At 36.8% G+C, this 16606-nt stretch overlaps 1 protein-coding gene and 1 long non-coding RNA gene across 6 annotated transcripts in view; one reads left to right on the forward strand and one right to left on the reverse strand.

The window, feature by feature from the left end:
* Positions 1-16606, reverse strand: part of Adgrv1 (adhesion G protein-coupled receptor V1) — a 609243-nt gene that overhangs the window by 47021 nt on the left and 545616 nt on the right. The window lies entirely within an intron of this gene.
* LOC141424172 (uncharacterized) overlaps positions 2868-16606 on the forward strand; it is a 50485-nt gene continuing 36746 nt past the window's right edge. Inside the window, exons 1-2 of one of the 2 annotated variants that reach the window (XR_012449114.1) lie at positions 2868-3194; positions 15884-16017. This is a non-coding gene — a long non-coding RNA (uncharacterized lncRNA). The remainder of the gene's footprint in view (positions 3195-15883; positions 16018-16606) is intronic. The other variant, XR_012449115.1, reaches the window with a different exon arrangement.

Here is a 16606-nt window from a genome sequence, read left to right on the forward strand (position 1 = left end):
ACTTCTGAAGTTCAACAACAAGTTAGTGGTCCAAGTTTCTTTTTTTTTTCCTCTTTAAACCATATTGACCTTTATAGAAGCAAAAGAACAACATTTGACATTTCACAGAAAATAAAGAATCATAATTTACCAGTTCTTAACTAATTGCTGCATTCTACAGCTTTGGAGTTGCTCAACTCTTTCCAGACACAAATGTCTCTCAAGAATGCTTCATATTCCCTTTAAAATCACAAGTAAATAAACAAAAATTTTAATTAAATGAGCCTGTATCTCATATTTGGGTGAGGTCATCTTTTCCTCTCTGGGAAAAAAATCCATTAAAGAAAGAAAGAAAAAAAAGAAGGAAAACAGGAAAGAAAAGAGAAAGAAGGGAAGCAGGGAAAGAAAAGGAATAGAAGGGAAAGGAAGGGAAGAAAGGAAGGGAAGGGAAGGGAAGGAAAGCAGGGAAGGAAGGAAAGAAGGAAGGAAGGAAGGAAGATTGGACATGCAGGATTGCTTTTGTCCCATTTGCTTATGCACATTTCTGGACTGCAACTCAAATCAAGCCAAAACTGCAAGTCCTGACTTGGTTCTTCAGACGTTGGGCTGACTCTCACCTTAAAGAAGAAACAAACCCATGAACTCGGGGACAGATAGGTTCTTATGACTTATCCCGTGTTTGTATTTGTTCATTTTGCCTCTTCTTCCACTTTAAACCAAAATACCCTGTTATCTTTATCTCAGCCACTGGACCTATAGGCACTGCTTCTGTTTTGGGGGAGATTTCCAATAGCTTGGAGTAGTGATGAGCACAGTCACTGGAGCACGAGCTTCTCCCTCGGACTGGTCAGTCAGCATCTCTACTTTTGATTTCTGTGGCTTTCTCTTACTGATAGTTGAGGGATAGGAGCAGTGTTCCCCTACATGACCCATTCTATATATCCTTTTCTCTTCTGTGTTCCATAGCACCACATTTTCTCTTTCTTCTTCTCCTTCTGGTGGTGCTGGAGTTTTGAATTTGCTAGGCAAGTGTTCTACCACTTAAAACACATTCCTAGCCCTTGTATTTAATTATTTGCTTTAGTTTATTTCTTAGATAGAGTCTTCCATTTTTGCCTGGGGTGGCCTCAGACCTCAATCCTCCTTCCTTAGTCTCCTGAATAACTGAGATTACATATGTGAGCCACCATGTCAGCGAGCATCACATTCCTTCTGCATGGACATAGCCACACTTTGCAAGCACAGCTGGCAAGGTTCTGGCTTGCCTTATGCTCAGCATGTTCCTTTTCCCTATATATCAGCAATAAATGGATTTGTGCCTGCTCTGAGGCTGTTATTCTGAGCAAGCTCATGGTTTTATACTAATCCAGAACATGACCAAAATGTCCAGTCTTTTCCTCCTCCCTTCTCAGCTCAGCTGTGGACATAAGGTCATTTGAGGATCATCCTGAGGCCACCCTGGGAGCTGGAGTTTGTTCCAGACTATGTTCAGAAAAGGGGTCCAAGAACTCTAAAAACAACTTTAATTTTTAAAAAAATGTTCAGTGTAGAAAATCTGTAAAAGACAAAGTCAGGAAAGTTTCTTTTCCCTGATCCACATGGACTATGAGGGAGTGCCTAGTAGGAAAGCCAGAAGTAGCAAACTGGCAGCTTGCATACTGCCTGCTAACTGGTTTTAATTGGCCCACACAGTGTTTAATGGCTGCCCTTAAATTTACCAACATTAACAGATTAGGAGCTTTCACATAAAAAATTAGGTTTCTGACTTCTTTAGAAAACTCAGAGGATCTGGCTGACACCAGATCTACTTCCTATCTACAGTCAATAGCTGTCATCCCCTTTAGACAAGACACACTTGCTCTCAACCACAGGTCCTGGGTCCCTCTTCTTCCAGCCTCTGCAGACACTGCAGCCTGTCACTTCTGGTGTAAGCACCATAAGTACTATGTTCTGTTCAATAGCTGTTTGGCAAGACTTGGCTCATGAAATTCTTTCACCTTTTCTACCCTCTTTCTACTTGACTCTGAACTGCCCTAAGGCTGAATAGACATGAGTAAGAGGTATCTTCCTTTGCCAAAAGGGTCAGAAAGACCAAACAAAGTCAAAGTGCCACAGCTCTCAGCTGTTCTTATGTCTATGAGTCCAATTGCTGTATGGCTGGAAAAGATTTTATTAGTGAAAAAAATATATAACTCATATAATTGAGCCAAGTATTTGCCAATAAAAAGATACAAAGTCATGTCAATGGAGAATAGTCTGAGGGCGAAAGGAGAAGTGGGTGTGTATGGTTTTATTTTACTTTTTAAATGTCAGCAGCAAAGTTGATAAATATGAGGCATACAACCCAGAGTCAAAATAATAAGGACTCTAAAACATTCTTTTTACTCCCACCTGAAACTACTAAGATAACATTTAGACTTCATCTTTGTGACAGTAACCACATGCTTCTCTATAAAGAAGCAGAGCCTAGCTTTTGGTGACACTCAGCATGAAAGCCACTGCAGGGCTATGTGATGAATTGGTTACACAAAGGCAAAAGACAATTAGGAGCAATTTTCAAAGTGCTTCAGGGTCTGCAGTTGTTGGACTCCTGTTGACTGCACAGCTGTGGTGTGCCTACATTTTTCATCTTCATACAGCTCTCAAAACATAAGCAAGCAACACTTGACTGACTTTAGAAATCAGATGCCTATCTCCGATTCCTCACAGCACCTGCCATTATTGCAAGGAATATGTCTTAGCATTCAGAAATGGCACAAATCTGGATCTTTCTGATTTCTTTTCATTCTTACTGAACTGGAAGATTGACTGTGTCTTCTAAAATAAAAGAATTCCCTACTTACCACCATTAGGTAGATGTTCTGGTTTTGTCTGACTTTAATTTTTTTTTTTTTTTTTTTGTGCAGAGGAGAGTCCTTGTGTGCTGAAGGCTTGTTTTCTCAGAATGAATCATGCATAGTTATCTTTAGGATTACTAACAGAGCTGCCAATGTGGGAGAATGATCAAGACTGATGAAAAAAAAGAAAGGAGAACAGTGGGATACAATAGAAAGCAGATGGTGAAAGGAAAAGAAAAATGATAGATTCCAGCTGATGAAATAGAGATGGAAATCCAAACAGACAGGAGAATTGTCTGTTATTCGACATAGACACACACAGTGTTAAATTCAGAGGGTCTCTCACTGGTGCTATTTTCTGTGCCTTATGGATGAGAGGTAAGGTTCTTTCACTTCAATGCCCATTTGTGTAGCATGCTAAACTGCAAGTGCTCCTGGGAATTCTATTCAGTAGGTTTTCAGCTCTGCATGAGGTGGTATGACTGTGAGATGCATGGAAGACTTATACATCATGGGAAGATTATACACTGGGTTGGGGATGGTGGCTTGCACCTGTAATCCCAGGCACACAAGAGGTAGATTATCAGGAGGACTGATATTCAAAGTCAGCTTAGGTAAAAAGTTAATGAGACCCCATCTCTATGAAAAAGCTAGGCGTGGTGGTATGTGCCTGCCATTTCAACTACATGGGAAACTTCAGTGGTAGAGTGCCTGTCTAGGAAATGTGAGGCTCTGATTACATTCTGGATTACAATTTTGTTTTTATTGTGTTATGTATTATTTATTTGTGGTGAGTTCCTTTCATGCTGCTCTGAGCCTAATCTCTGAGAGAGAGTCACTGTTGAGAGAGGAGCAAGAACATCCCTAATGATGGTTCAATGTTCCAACAGAATAAAGTACCTGATGGTTGTTTTTGAGCTTGTCTTTACAGATGGAATGCAACAGCCCAGAGTACAATGATCAAGGTGTTTACAAAGCAAGGATTACTTTAGTCACCCGTGGGGGGTAGGGTCACATTGCTATTTCCCTTTATTCTACTACATAAATTTCATTGCAGCCTAATACGACTAAGCTCTTTCTACCTGTGCCTCTGCCTTCCTTTCTTTCCTACTGAAGAACCTGGAGAGACTTTTCTCTCCTCCAAACTCATCAAAATTCTTTATCCTCTGCAGTCCAAATCAAAGACCACACCTTTCCTGAAGCCATGTCTGACTTTTGTAGATATTTCTATGAACTTCTCTAATTATATTATTACTATCATGGAGAAAAATTACAAATAACACCAGAAAACAAACCACTGCCTTCACAAGAAGAGTAGCCAATATTTCCTGAGCAATGTTCTAGTTTCACACACTTATACAGATGATCACATATACAGATCACCGACTTACTACGGCTCAACACTTTACAATGGTGTGACAGTCACACACATTCAGTAGAAACCATTGTGATGGCTAATTTTGATTGTGAACTTGATTGTCCTGAGAATCTAGGAGATTAAAGTGAACTTCCAGGTGGGTCTGGGAGGTTGTTTCCAGAGATGATAAACCAAGTGGGGGAAGACCCACCCTGAGTGTGGGCAGTCTCATCCCATGCTGGGGGCCCAGGTGGAATAAAAGGGGAAAAGGCCCAATAGCACAGGCATTCGCTCTCTCTCTCTCTCTCTCTCAATCTCTTTCCCTCTCCCTCTCCCTCCCTCCCGCCAAGACATGAGCTGCTCTGCTCCAGCACATGCTCCCCATCAAGATGGACTATAACCTCTGAAATCAAATAAATCTTTTTCCGTAAAGTTGCTTTTCTCAGGTATATTGCCACAGTGATGAAAGTCTAACACAACCATGCTTCAAATTTTTAATTTTTACCTTTTCCTCAGGTAGTATATTTGGTGTGATACTCTGTCAGTGACAGTGGAGCCACTGCTCTCATCAACTATGTGATCACAAGATAAATAAATGATACTCTACAGTATACAATATTCAATAAACTGCACAAGATGCCAGCATTTCATTACAAAATAGGCTCTGTGTTAGATGATTTTTCCCAACTGTAGCTACTGTAAGTATTCTGCACATGCTCAAAGTATGGTATTCAGCAGGTTAGGTGTACTCAATGTATTTTCAGTTTATCATGGGTTTATTGGGAATGTAACTCCACCATGAGTTAAGGAGCATCTGAATTATTTTATTTATATCACTCAGTCCCCTCAGTGATCTTTGGGTAGGTATCATTATTATCTCCATTTTCAGAGGGGAAAACTGAGCTCTCAAAAATTCAGTAACTTTTCCAATGATATCTAGTAAGTGATAGAAAATTATTGTCAATATCATCAGTTTAAAGTTTTATTCTGAAGTGATTGTATTTATTGTGCAGTTATTAAAATATTTTAAACACAGCATTTGGGAAAGTGGCTTAGTAAAAATAAAAATTGAGGTTTCAAATACCAAATGTACTTTTCTCTTAATCCTGAGAAATCTGAGATGGAGCAAAAAGAAGTTTACAGAGCACCTATGAATGAAGAGTGAAGACTGATATCCTAGATTTCTGGGAACAGTGGTTGTTTAATAGAAACCAAAGTTTAGTTCCCAGACTCAGTCCTCTAGACTGCTACTCTAGAGATTCTTTTAACTCTTAATTTTAAATTGGGAATTTCATTTCAATTTTGAAACGAAATAATAGAGAGAACACGTATACTTGCAAAATCTACAAACAAATGAATGATAATGTTTATAAAACTTTTTTGGTCCCTCATACAGAACACTGTTCATTTTTATAAAGTTTTAAAATAGAGCCATGTGGTTCCAGAGTTAGGTGAGTCTGATTCCTCTCATTTTATAGTATAGATGAGAAAATTCCAGTCTCATTACCTGGGCCAAGAACACACAATTAGACAGTAACACATCTGTACTTCCTAACACTTAATTGAAAGCTTTGACTGTAGATCATCATGATCTGTAAGTACAGCTCATGTCACAAGTGGTTACATATACATCTGTTTATATTTGACCTATATGGTAATAAACTTTCCATTATTTTATAGTAGTGCTTCTCAAAGATTATCTTAATAGTCTTTGAATAAAAAAATGAGCTAAAAAAAGTAAAAATTCAAAACAGAAAAGTGACTTAGAAAACAACCTCTCTAGCCTTGGTCCGTTTGTCTGTAAAATAAAGTTGTTGATTCAAGATCACTACATCAGAGAAAATCTGATAGAATGATGAAAATGCTTTTGGTGCTTCCATATGAAAGAAAAATGGCTGTGTTTGTTGTAGGGAAGGAGAAAAAAGGTAATATATATGTAATGAGAAATAATAATGTAGGGAAACAAAAAAACAAAAAGGATGTGTAGGTAGGGACAAATGGCTACTATAAATGGAGAAAGGGAATTATGAGGCGTGCAGGATCTTTCAGAATTCTGGATGTAGAGAATGAGAAGGGAGAAGTCTTCAGAAGAAGATGCAATGTGCATGAGTTCCATAGTTGTTTGGGGTAATGGTGAAAGCCAGGAAGGAGTCTTGGGAAATTCACAACAGCAAACTGTGGGACAAGCACTACGCTGAGCATAGCAGGACAGAACCAGCCTTGTACCTCCTGTCAGTGCAGGTAGGTGAGATGGGAACAGTGTTAGTGAGTATCAAGATCAGAGACGCATGTGATTTTACCAATTCACACTGATGAAAGAACATTTTTGGTGCCTCAACAGAGATAGATTTCAATCAGATTTTATATTTGGTTTCTATTCACTTCTGCATTAAAAATGTCCATTCCATGTTTGGGAGAGAAAAGCATATGATAAAATCAAATATCAAGGACTAATGAAATGTGGTTTTGTTTTGGTAGAGATGACCTTTCTGTTTCTCTGATTCTACTTTTCCTAATAAAATGTCTGATTTATATGGGTTAGACACACAAAAACCTCTGTAGACTCTGTCCAAAGAATAAAGTACTAAATTACAGTCTACTAATAGAAGCCTACCAGTTGCAAAACACTGTGGCTTTTATCATTTATACATTAATAACAATATATGGAAGCTTGGAAGAAGAGGATATAATGAGGATTTTTATAAGCACAACTTATTAAAACCCAGGAAAACTTGGGTGATAAATATAGCAAGTCCAGAATACTTGCAGCAATGATTCAGAGATGCACATTCTTTAATATATTTCTTGTGCTTACAGATCATGTCTGCAATATCCTATTCTAATGTTTTCTGATAATTTAATTTTGAAGTGGAGCTCATAGGTAAAGACAGTACTGAGAAAGAGTGTTCTAGTTCTGTTCCCATCAGGAACCTGTCAATCTTCATTGAATTATAACATGTTATTTCATTTTATTGAAGACTGTACATACCTTAAATAATAATTGGCACTAATGAGAGAAATTCAAAAGTTATTTTAGGGTAGTATGAGTTTGGAAATAAAATTATTTTCTCAGATGCTTCTTCAAAATATTGAAATTGGTTTGGAAGTAAACAAATTTGCAAATGGACAAAATTAAAGTAAATATGAAAAACTTTTGCAGACTTTTTCTGTAATGACTACTTAAATGGCTTCCTTAGGAAGAAGAAAGCAAATCTTTAAACTATGATGAATGAGATTCTCTGAATAGCAAAAGGCTTTTAAAGAAAGTTAACTTCCTCAAAAGTATGTCATAAGAGAATAATATGATACTAAAGATAATAGTTATCCCTATGATTATTCTTAAATTTGTCTCAGGCATTAACATTATTAATAAACTCTGGAAATGTAAATGTATTATTAATAATATGAAAGTTATTCTTAGTAAACTTATTACTACCACAAGTGGACAATCTTCTATTTGATTTGACTGATAGTTTTTTTTTGACTTTGTGATGGTGCTCCTTTTCACTTTCAGTACAATATTCAATAAATTACATGAGATATTCAACATTTCATTATAAATTAGGCCCGTCATAAGTGATTGTGCCCAAGTGGTAATTACAGTAAGTGAGCATGTTTAAGGAAGGTGAGCCAAGCTATGGGGTTCAGTATGTTGTGTGTATGAAATGCATTTTCAGTTTACAGTATTTTCAATTTATGATGGGTTTATCCAGGATGTAACTCCATCATAAGTTGAGGAGCATCTGCATTACTGTTCTAAGATACCAAAAAAGCAAGGTCTTCATAGGATCATAAACACCTAAAAATTTTGCATACTTGAGGTGAGCAGTGGAAAGGGAGGCATCTCTGTATAACATTCTTTTCATTTTTATATTAACTCTTCACAAAAAAGTGGATAACTCATCTGCAATTAGACAATGTTTAGCAACACTGTAAAATTCATTTACCAAGACTCTCCTACTCACTGCAATAGCTAGGGCTTTCCCATGAACAAGTATTATGCTAGGTTTGAATGGGGTAAAGCACTTAAGGGATTTTTGAATAAAAAAATCATGGGTGAGCTTATTCAGTTATAATGTGCCTGTCAATCTTCTTTAAACATTTCAACACTGATTTTAAAAAAGTCTCTTTAACAAACTTTCTTTCAGAGGATAATTACGATACTAGGATAATTATAATAAACAAGTTACACAATTCTAGCAAACTCTTCTTTTTGTACTATTCCACTTGAGATTTTCCACTTCTTGCTGGTGCTAGAGATGAAGGTGGACACTCATGATAAAATCATAACTCTTCAGTACTGAGTGTTTCAACAACAACAACAAACAAGAGGCTGAATATACACCCAGGAGGAGAGAAAGTAGAGAAGCAAAAGGAAGTAAAAAGGATCATGACTGTCCATGTATCAGTTAATTTTCCTATTGCTGTGACAAAACCCCTGACATTAACAACTTAAGGGAGGAATGGCTTATTTCGCTCATGGTTTCAAAGGGTTCAATCCATGCTTGATTGGTCTGATACACTTGGGCAGAACATCATGGTGGGCAGGAGGATGGAGGGGGAGGCTGATCACACTTAATGGCAGACAGGAAGCAAACACAGACAGGAAGGGGTCAGGGAGAAGATACCCCTAATATCCCATCCCCAGTGAACTACTTCCTTCAGCTAGATCCTACCATGTAAAGTTTTCAAAACTTCCCAAAATAGAACAACCAGTTGTAGATCAAACCCCAAACATATAAGCATTTTGGGGAGACACTTCATATCCAAACTATTACACCCCAATTCCTCCCTTCAAGAGACCCAGAGACATTTGGGACAATTATTTCTTGGGTTGAACACAGTTAATCCACAGTTTCTATTATCTTTTAGTAATTCCATCATAGCACATGGCCTGTGTAGCCCCACTTATTGGAACTACACTATGTCTTTGTCTTCTTATTGCAATGACCAATTAAGTAGAAAAAGTAAAACTACAGAGTTCTAGTGTTTTCCTAGAAATATTAACTATATTGTGCATTTGCTCCCATGTTAATATCAGTTGATATTCCTGGAAAAATACTAAGTATTAAGGATATCAGAAAACAGTGGAGTTCATGGATAAGAATATTACTAGGGGTTTGGGAACCCACTCAACCTCTCCTGTTTAGCTCAAATCATGATGCTTTTTAAACCAGGCATCCTCTTAGATGTGTGTAAGCCTGGGCCATGAGATGTAATGGCTGGTTTCTTACAGCCCTGCCTTAGTCTCTAGGTGTCTCATATTTCTCTATGTAATGAGGTCTATCTTATATATAAAAAGATAGAATGGTCTATGTAGAAGGCAGTTCAGTACAACAGCAGTTAAAAGCATGGGCTTCAGAGAGTGGAACAGTAAGAAGTGGGAAAAGAAAATAATGGGGAAAGTAAGGTAAGGGAGCAAAAGGTACATCATTTTCCCCCAATTCCTTTGGAGTTTTTTTTTGCATTTGAGGGCAAGAGTCATGCTTATTTTACTTTTTCTTTCTCAATGTTTTCAAGTGTCTGGAGTAACCACCAGAAACTTGCTAACTTGACTTATGCTCAAGGTTATTTCTATTAAGACTGCCTAAATTACAAAACCAGGGAAATGAAGGATATAAAAATAAGTTTTCAGGAGTATATCCATTGTGAAACCCCTTGTCTACAGTGGGATCTGCCACATGACACTACTGCTCCCCAGCTTGCTCAATAAAGATATTCAATGAAGCCAAAAAGAGACTGTTCTTTCCAGAAATAGGAATTTATAATGAATACTAGTGTTAAAATAAATGAACATTTGTCAAAAGGCATTAATTTTACAACTGAAGTAATAGTTTACATGTTTATTTTGCTTCTTTATTCATTTTAATTCATTTTTCTTTTTTACACATTTTAATTGAGCAAATTTTAAAATTTAGCAAGCATTTGTTGAATAGTTATTATTAGCACAATCTCTGGAAGGTACTTTGGAAGAAATAAACACATGAGGGTCTGTGACCTTTTGCTACTGTATAGCCTAACAGTGAACTGGTCACAGTTTGTAGAATCCCAGCTCAAGTGTAACTTAAATTCTCTAAGTCTCTGTTTCTCCATATGTAAAAGGAGATATGTACCTTGCTGGATTATACCAAGGATTAAATAAACCAAGTACAATTCCACATAATGAACATTTAATAAACCTTAGTGTTATTGTGTGATTTTTATTAAAATACATATTGAGCATAGGATGTACAGTTTGACATTTATACACAGAAACACATTCTGGACACATGGATGCTCTTGAATGATTTAACAAATGGATATAAGATTTCAGGGCAATGTTGGTTCAAAGAATGAACTATTTAGAATCTATTTTGTATTTTTTATATTACTAAGTTTCTACTGAGGAATTATCTAATGAATTAAAATTACTTTTTCCATAAATGACTAAATAAATTTGAATTTTATCTCATATACCTTTTCAAAATCTATCTTAATATTCTACTATATCAATTTTATCTATTATTCTTAAGAATTTTATTAGTTAATTTTATTCCCAGGATAGTACTCTCCTTTTCTATGAATGCCCTATTGAGGCAATCAGCATGGAAACAAAAATCTGAAAAACCTTAAAAGAGGTAATGAACTGATGCTAATTTTCACCAGTTTTCTAAGTATCACATGTCAAATCAAATACTATGCACCCTTTTTGCAATGCTTCACTGTATAGATGCTTCTTGAATTATGAGATTATATCCTGGTAAACCTATCATAAATTGAAAATATTGCAAGTCAGAATGCATTTAATTCACCTAATCTACTGAAGAGCATAACTCAAGCTACACAGTATCCTGTAGAACACTGGCTGTTTACCCTCAAGGTGGTGTGGATGACTGGCAGCTGCAGCTCCTCATAACTGCTCAGTGATGAGAGAGAGTATCATATATTGCTAGCTTGGAGAAGTTGAACATTCACAATCTGATGGTTTCTACTGAATGTGCACTGCTTTCACACCATCATGAAGTAAAAAAGTGATTACGTGAAACCATCCTGAATCAGGAACTATCTGTATCACCACTTCATCATGAGAGTTTCCAAAAGTGACAGTATTTTATTGCCCCTAAATGTTTTAAAATATTAGTTATGGAACAAAGGTCAAAGTATAACTAATAGATTTTATGTGTACATCACATTTATATAGTATTTATCCCCTGGAGTGTTGTTGCCAAATAAGATCATTGCATTGGTAGTTCAGTGAGTATGGACTGTGACATAACCAGACGTCTGAATAGACTGAATCATTAGCAATTAGAGAAATACTCAACAATTTCAGTGATAGTCTATGAATAGCTGAAGTTCAGAGTATTTTTGTGAAATTATCTTAAATTAAAATCCACATGTAATCATAGTGTCACTTCAGGGACAGGAGAAGAGCAGTTCATGTTTCTATACACATATTAAGTACAAGAAATTTTAATATTTTTTTCAGTTCATTTTCACAGAGGCCTTGTAAAGTAAATTGTGCTATTCCCACTTTGGAAAATTAAATAACCTGCTATAATCACAAAGCTAAAAATACAGGATTTGGATTCTAACATATTCTAACATATTGAATTGAGGTTGCCTGAACTTACTATTTCATACTATTTCTCAAAGTAAAGAGAATCTTATTTAAAATATTTGCAAAGGAAAACTGTAATACAGGATTTAGTCTAAAGGATTGAAGACAGAACTTCCCTGGTCCATCTATCTAAAGAGGTTTAGAAAAGTTCACTTCATATTTAAATTCATGCTATGTAAGTTTCTTTCCCCAGTATAATGGTAAATACCATCTTCCTATCCATATTCTGAGAAGGCAGACCTGTTTCCTAGAGCAGTAATCTTTTGGACATGCTCCTTGAGTTGCTTTTCTGTATTGGTAGTCTGTCTTTCCTATTGGTTTTTCTCAGTTTTATGAAATCAGCATGTGGTCATTCTGTAGTCAGGATACCATTTCTGAATGTTAATTGTTGATTGATTGATTATAAATTCTAATATTTTATTCAATTTTCCTAAGTCTTTTTGAAATTTTTGGTGGCATGCAAGACATGAGGTGTATCTCATCTGTTGATAATAAGACGTCACATGCACAGGCTTCTTCACTATGATGTTCCTGGGATGACAGCTCAGTGCATGTCTTTAAAAAGTACCCACTATATAGCTGAAGAACTGCTGTGGTTCTCAATATTGTCATTTATTAACATGCATTCAGTTTAAGTTAAAAATTGGTGAAATATTTGAACTAAATTCATTTAGACTTTTGCTGCTAGTCTAATGGAGTAGTTTATATCAGATTAACCTCACTAAGTACACTGAGGAGAAAATACTTTCAGACACATGCAACAATACCAAAAAGCAGAGCAACCAAACAGAGGTTGAAAGGCATCAGAAGGTAATCAAAACAGCTAGTATTGAAAGGACCAAGATCCTGGGCAGAAAGAAACCCATTGAGGGGGAGTCTCATATTCAGTGCTGTTTTATTTTTTCTGTGTTTCATTTCCTTTGGGGAATTTCCAGTTCACAGTGAGATGCCTAGTTGCTGAACAAAAAGTTGTAGGCTGGTACTTGAACCAATATATCTAAGCTGGAGAGACAAAAAACAAAAACAAAAACAAATAAGCAAAAAAGAAAGAAAGAAAGAGTTTAAGGAACCAGCACTTGACTTGGGCAGTGAAGATTCCAAAGAAAAAGGAAACTATAAAGTCATTTGCCATTTCTGAAACTGCCTGTGTGGGGGGTAAAAGGCTCAAAAACCAAGCAGAAAGCAGCTGCTCAGAAGCTAAAAACCTAACCAAAGGATTCAAGAGTCTAGTTTTGAAAAATGAAGAAATGGGAGTTCAGAGTCTGCCAAGGAGGAGTCTCCAGAAAACATAACAGGATTTCAACTGAGCCCACTTCGGCTCCTTGAACAAACTTCCAGTTTGTCCCACGAGGGTTCAAACTATAATTAGGTTGACCTTCAGGAGGCCTGAAACTCAGTTCCAACTGTTCTAAGGTGATCTGCTCATATTCCATTTGCCTTCCATAAGAAAATGAAGTTATCTCTAGAGGAAGAAATATGAACATATTTTTATCCAGAGGTTGTACTCTGACTGCCAGCTATGGGAATTTACCCTACAAAAGCTATTTGTTTGGTCCAAACAGTGTTTGCTTTTGAATTTGCATTTGAGAACTTTCAGGAGGAATCTACTCTCCAGTTCTTTTGCTACACAGAACTAATCTCTATAATCTTACCACAAGCCCTTTTCAGTCATATAAATTATTTGCTTGAACCTAAAGGTATGGTTATATATTTAAACGCAGATTAGTGACATACAACAGCTCTGTTTTATAAACAAGCCTCATCAGGACTGATGCTTCTCACAGAGAACCTATAGGATCTGCATGAAGAGAGTACCTCTTGAGTGGATGAGATCACTCAGGGGCAGAACCAGTAGCTAAGAGCAGATTCAAAGATCAAGTTTATCATCTTATCTGTTTGGCCTCTCATTTCTCTTTGTTATAGTTCTTGAAACAAATACTTCTTTCTGTTCATGTATTCATGTATAATGCTTTGCATTTGGAAAACATTATGTAGTTTACATTTTAACATAATCATTAGGACAAAACTTAGGGCCAGCATTAGCACTTCTGTTTGGAAAACAGATAATGAAAGCTCCAAGATTTCAAGTTGTTCAGTAGAACTGAGGTTGCCTGGCAGTTAACTACATGCTTATTCTAGTGAATGTGACAGCTCAACATTAAGGAATGGTACTGTGAAATATGAGTATAAAAGTATTTATAAACCAAAAAGTACCTTCCCTACTCCAATATTTGAGTAATACAAGAGATAAGAATAAATGTTAAGACCCTAGAAAAATTAAAAACTAACACAAAGGCAAGGAATCTAAATGATCAGGTAAAAACCAGCTCTACACATAGCTCTATGCTTTGCCCTCCCAAAACTGTTTCAGAGAGGAAGTATACATCTTGCTTATTCTAAATCTTGTAGTCTTGCTATTTCAAATATCAGAGTGTGCTGGAATTTTATGCAGTTAAAGATTCACAGAAGCACAGGAAAGGTTAATAGTTAATAGGCAAAAAGTGTGGTCATAGAGGGCCCAGGAAAAAAAACATCCAAAATGGGAAAGAAAGAAAAAAAAAAAAAAGAGGGCCAGGTGCTGGTGGTCTACACTTGTAATTCTAGCCACTCAGGAGGCAGAACACTGAAGGACTGCAGTTTGAAGACAGCTCAGGCAAATAGTTCAAAAGACCCTATCTCAAAAAAAAACCCATCACAAAAAAGGTCTGGTGGACTGACTCAAGGTGTAGGTCCTGAGTTCAAGCCCCAGTACTGCCAAAAATCAAACCAACACAAACCCTAAAAGAAAGGATTACAGCAGGAGAAATGGAGGGTCTTGTTTTGGATGGACAGAGCCAGGTATCAAGCCCAGCATTACTAAAGCCACTCTGGTGGAAGTTGTTTACTGGCAGATCAGATACTGACACCTGTATCTGGAGAACCCAATGCATACAAGTTGGAATCCTGAAGTCTGTCTGCAAAAGTCAGACTGACCAATACACAGGCTAATAAGGAGGCAATGTGAGGCATTGCCATTCCCTGTCAATGGCAGTAAAGTTTATTTCCCATCAACACAGAGATGCTCACCAGCCCAGATGCTACTAAATACTGGAATATTTAAACACACTTCCTCCTTTCAGCTTCTATGTTTTTATTTGTAAAGTTACTGAAATGTTCAGGGGTGTTTTGAAGAGTACAGGATCCATTCATTAGACTCTGCTAATCTCACTTAAAGCAAGTGCAGCCATTTTTTTCCACTGAACTTGACATAGCTCTGGGACAAAACCATGATAGAGTCCCAACCTCCCCTGGTTTCTATGTGTTTGTTCCAGGTTTTTCTGGGAGGACTGCTTTTCCATTCTTTATGAATAGTTCATGTGCTGGTCTCCAATGGAAACAAAGTGACATTTCTTATTACTATTGGCTGTCAGAAAGCAAGTGCAAAGGGAGTACCTTGAAACAATTAGTCCTCTGTAACTGATTATTTAACAATGTGTATTTCCCAAGAGCTGTTTATCCTCAAAAGGAAGCAGCCAAGAATAAATATGTAGTGTATCTGTACAGAGACACCTGCACTGAACCCCTCTGGATGCTAAATGGGAATATTCACAGAAGAAAATTAAAGGAGGATTTTTAATTTGCTTCTGTATTCCATTTGAGATGGAATCTGTACTTTTTCATGAACAAATAAATATGTTCCATTTCTTATGATATCTCAATTTTCAAATGAAAATATGATTATTTTCATTTGGGAAAAATCTCATATAAAATATGTCTTTAGTTTTAAACATGAAATTCAATATATACCAACAAAAGATACATGGAAGGCAGGAAAGAATGAAGAAAGGAAAACCAGAGGGCACAGCTGTGTGTGAGAGAGTAACATAAGTTTTCTACATAAGAGAAATGTTTTTGCATTCCAGGTACTCTAGTGGTCACCAAAGAACAATTTAAAAAAAATAGAAGAAACTGTTCCCAAATTTGAGTCACTTACTTCCCAGCCACTTAGCAGTTTAAGACATGAGGCTAAGAATGACAACGATTTTAACCAACTGATCCTAAGACTGAATGTGGGGCTATATATTTTTAGCTACAACTTCCACATTTTTTACTCCCTTCTCTGCAATGCAGAATGCTTCAACAACTGCCAGAGAACATCTCAAGACCACATGTACATGTAGAAGTCAGTTCCAGAGAGACAGTCAAACAGGACTATGAAGATGTGATCTCATAACTGACACAGTAAGAAGTGCCATATCCCAGGAGTAAGTAAAATTCTGCTCCCTTGCCAATGTATGCATTCTAAGAAGAATACATTTCAGTGTTTGGAAAGCTGCTTTTGTGTATATGAACCTTCTCCAAAAACGTACTCTCTACCAGTCTCCAAGAAGTTCACATCTGTTACTGCTGTCTATCCTCATTACTTTATGTGGAATTCCCTGCTGGTAACGAAACTCAATCAGTGAAATTCTAATAGTGAGAAAGCCCCTCGAAGGACTCTTGAAAGAAATGTTGCATATCAGTTTGAATCTGACTGGTTCAAGTGAAACATAGAAATATATTAGAGAACATAATCATAGCTAGGAGTTGTACAAAATACTTAATAATGACTGTGGCACAGGTATTGCTCAATCAGAGTGGCTGCAGGTCCGTTGCCAGAGAAGCATCCTGGAGGTGCCTTGACCAGCCTTTTCAGCTGCCAGGAGTCTAGGGATGCTTGTGACAGAAATGAATGGAAGTGTGGAACATGTGAGGGAGGGTTGGATAGCAGCTATTTCAGTATTTTAAGGACTGATAGAATTCCACCAGTGCCTACCAGCTGCATTTGGTGATTATCACCACTCATTGTTATAC

Source organism: Castor canadensis, chromosome 6, assembly GCF_047511655.1.
Source record: "Castor canadensis chromosome 6, mCasCan1.hap1v2, whole genome shotgun sequence".
Classification (NCBI taxonomy): Eukaryota; Metazoa; Chordata; class Mammalia; order Rodentia; family Castoridae; genus Castor; species Castor canadensis.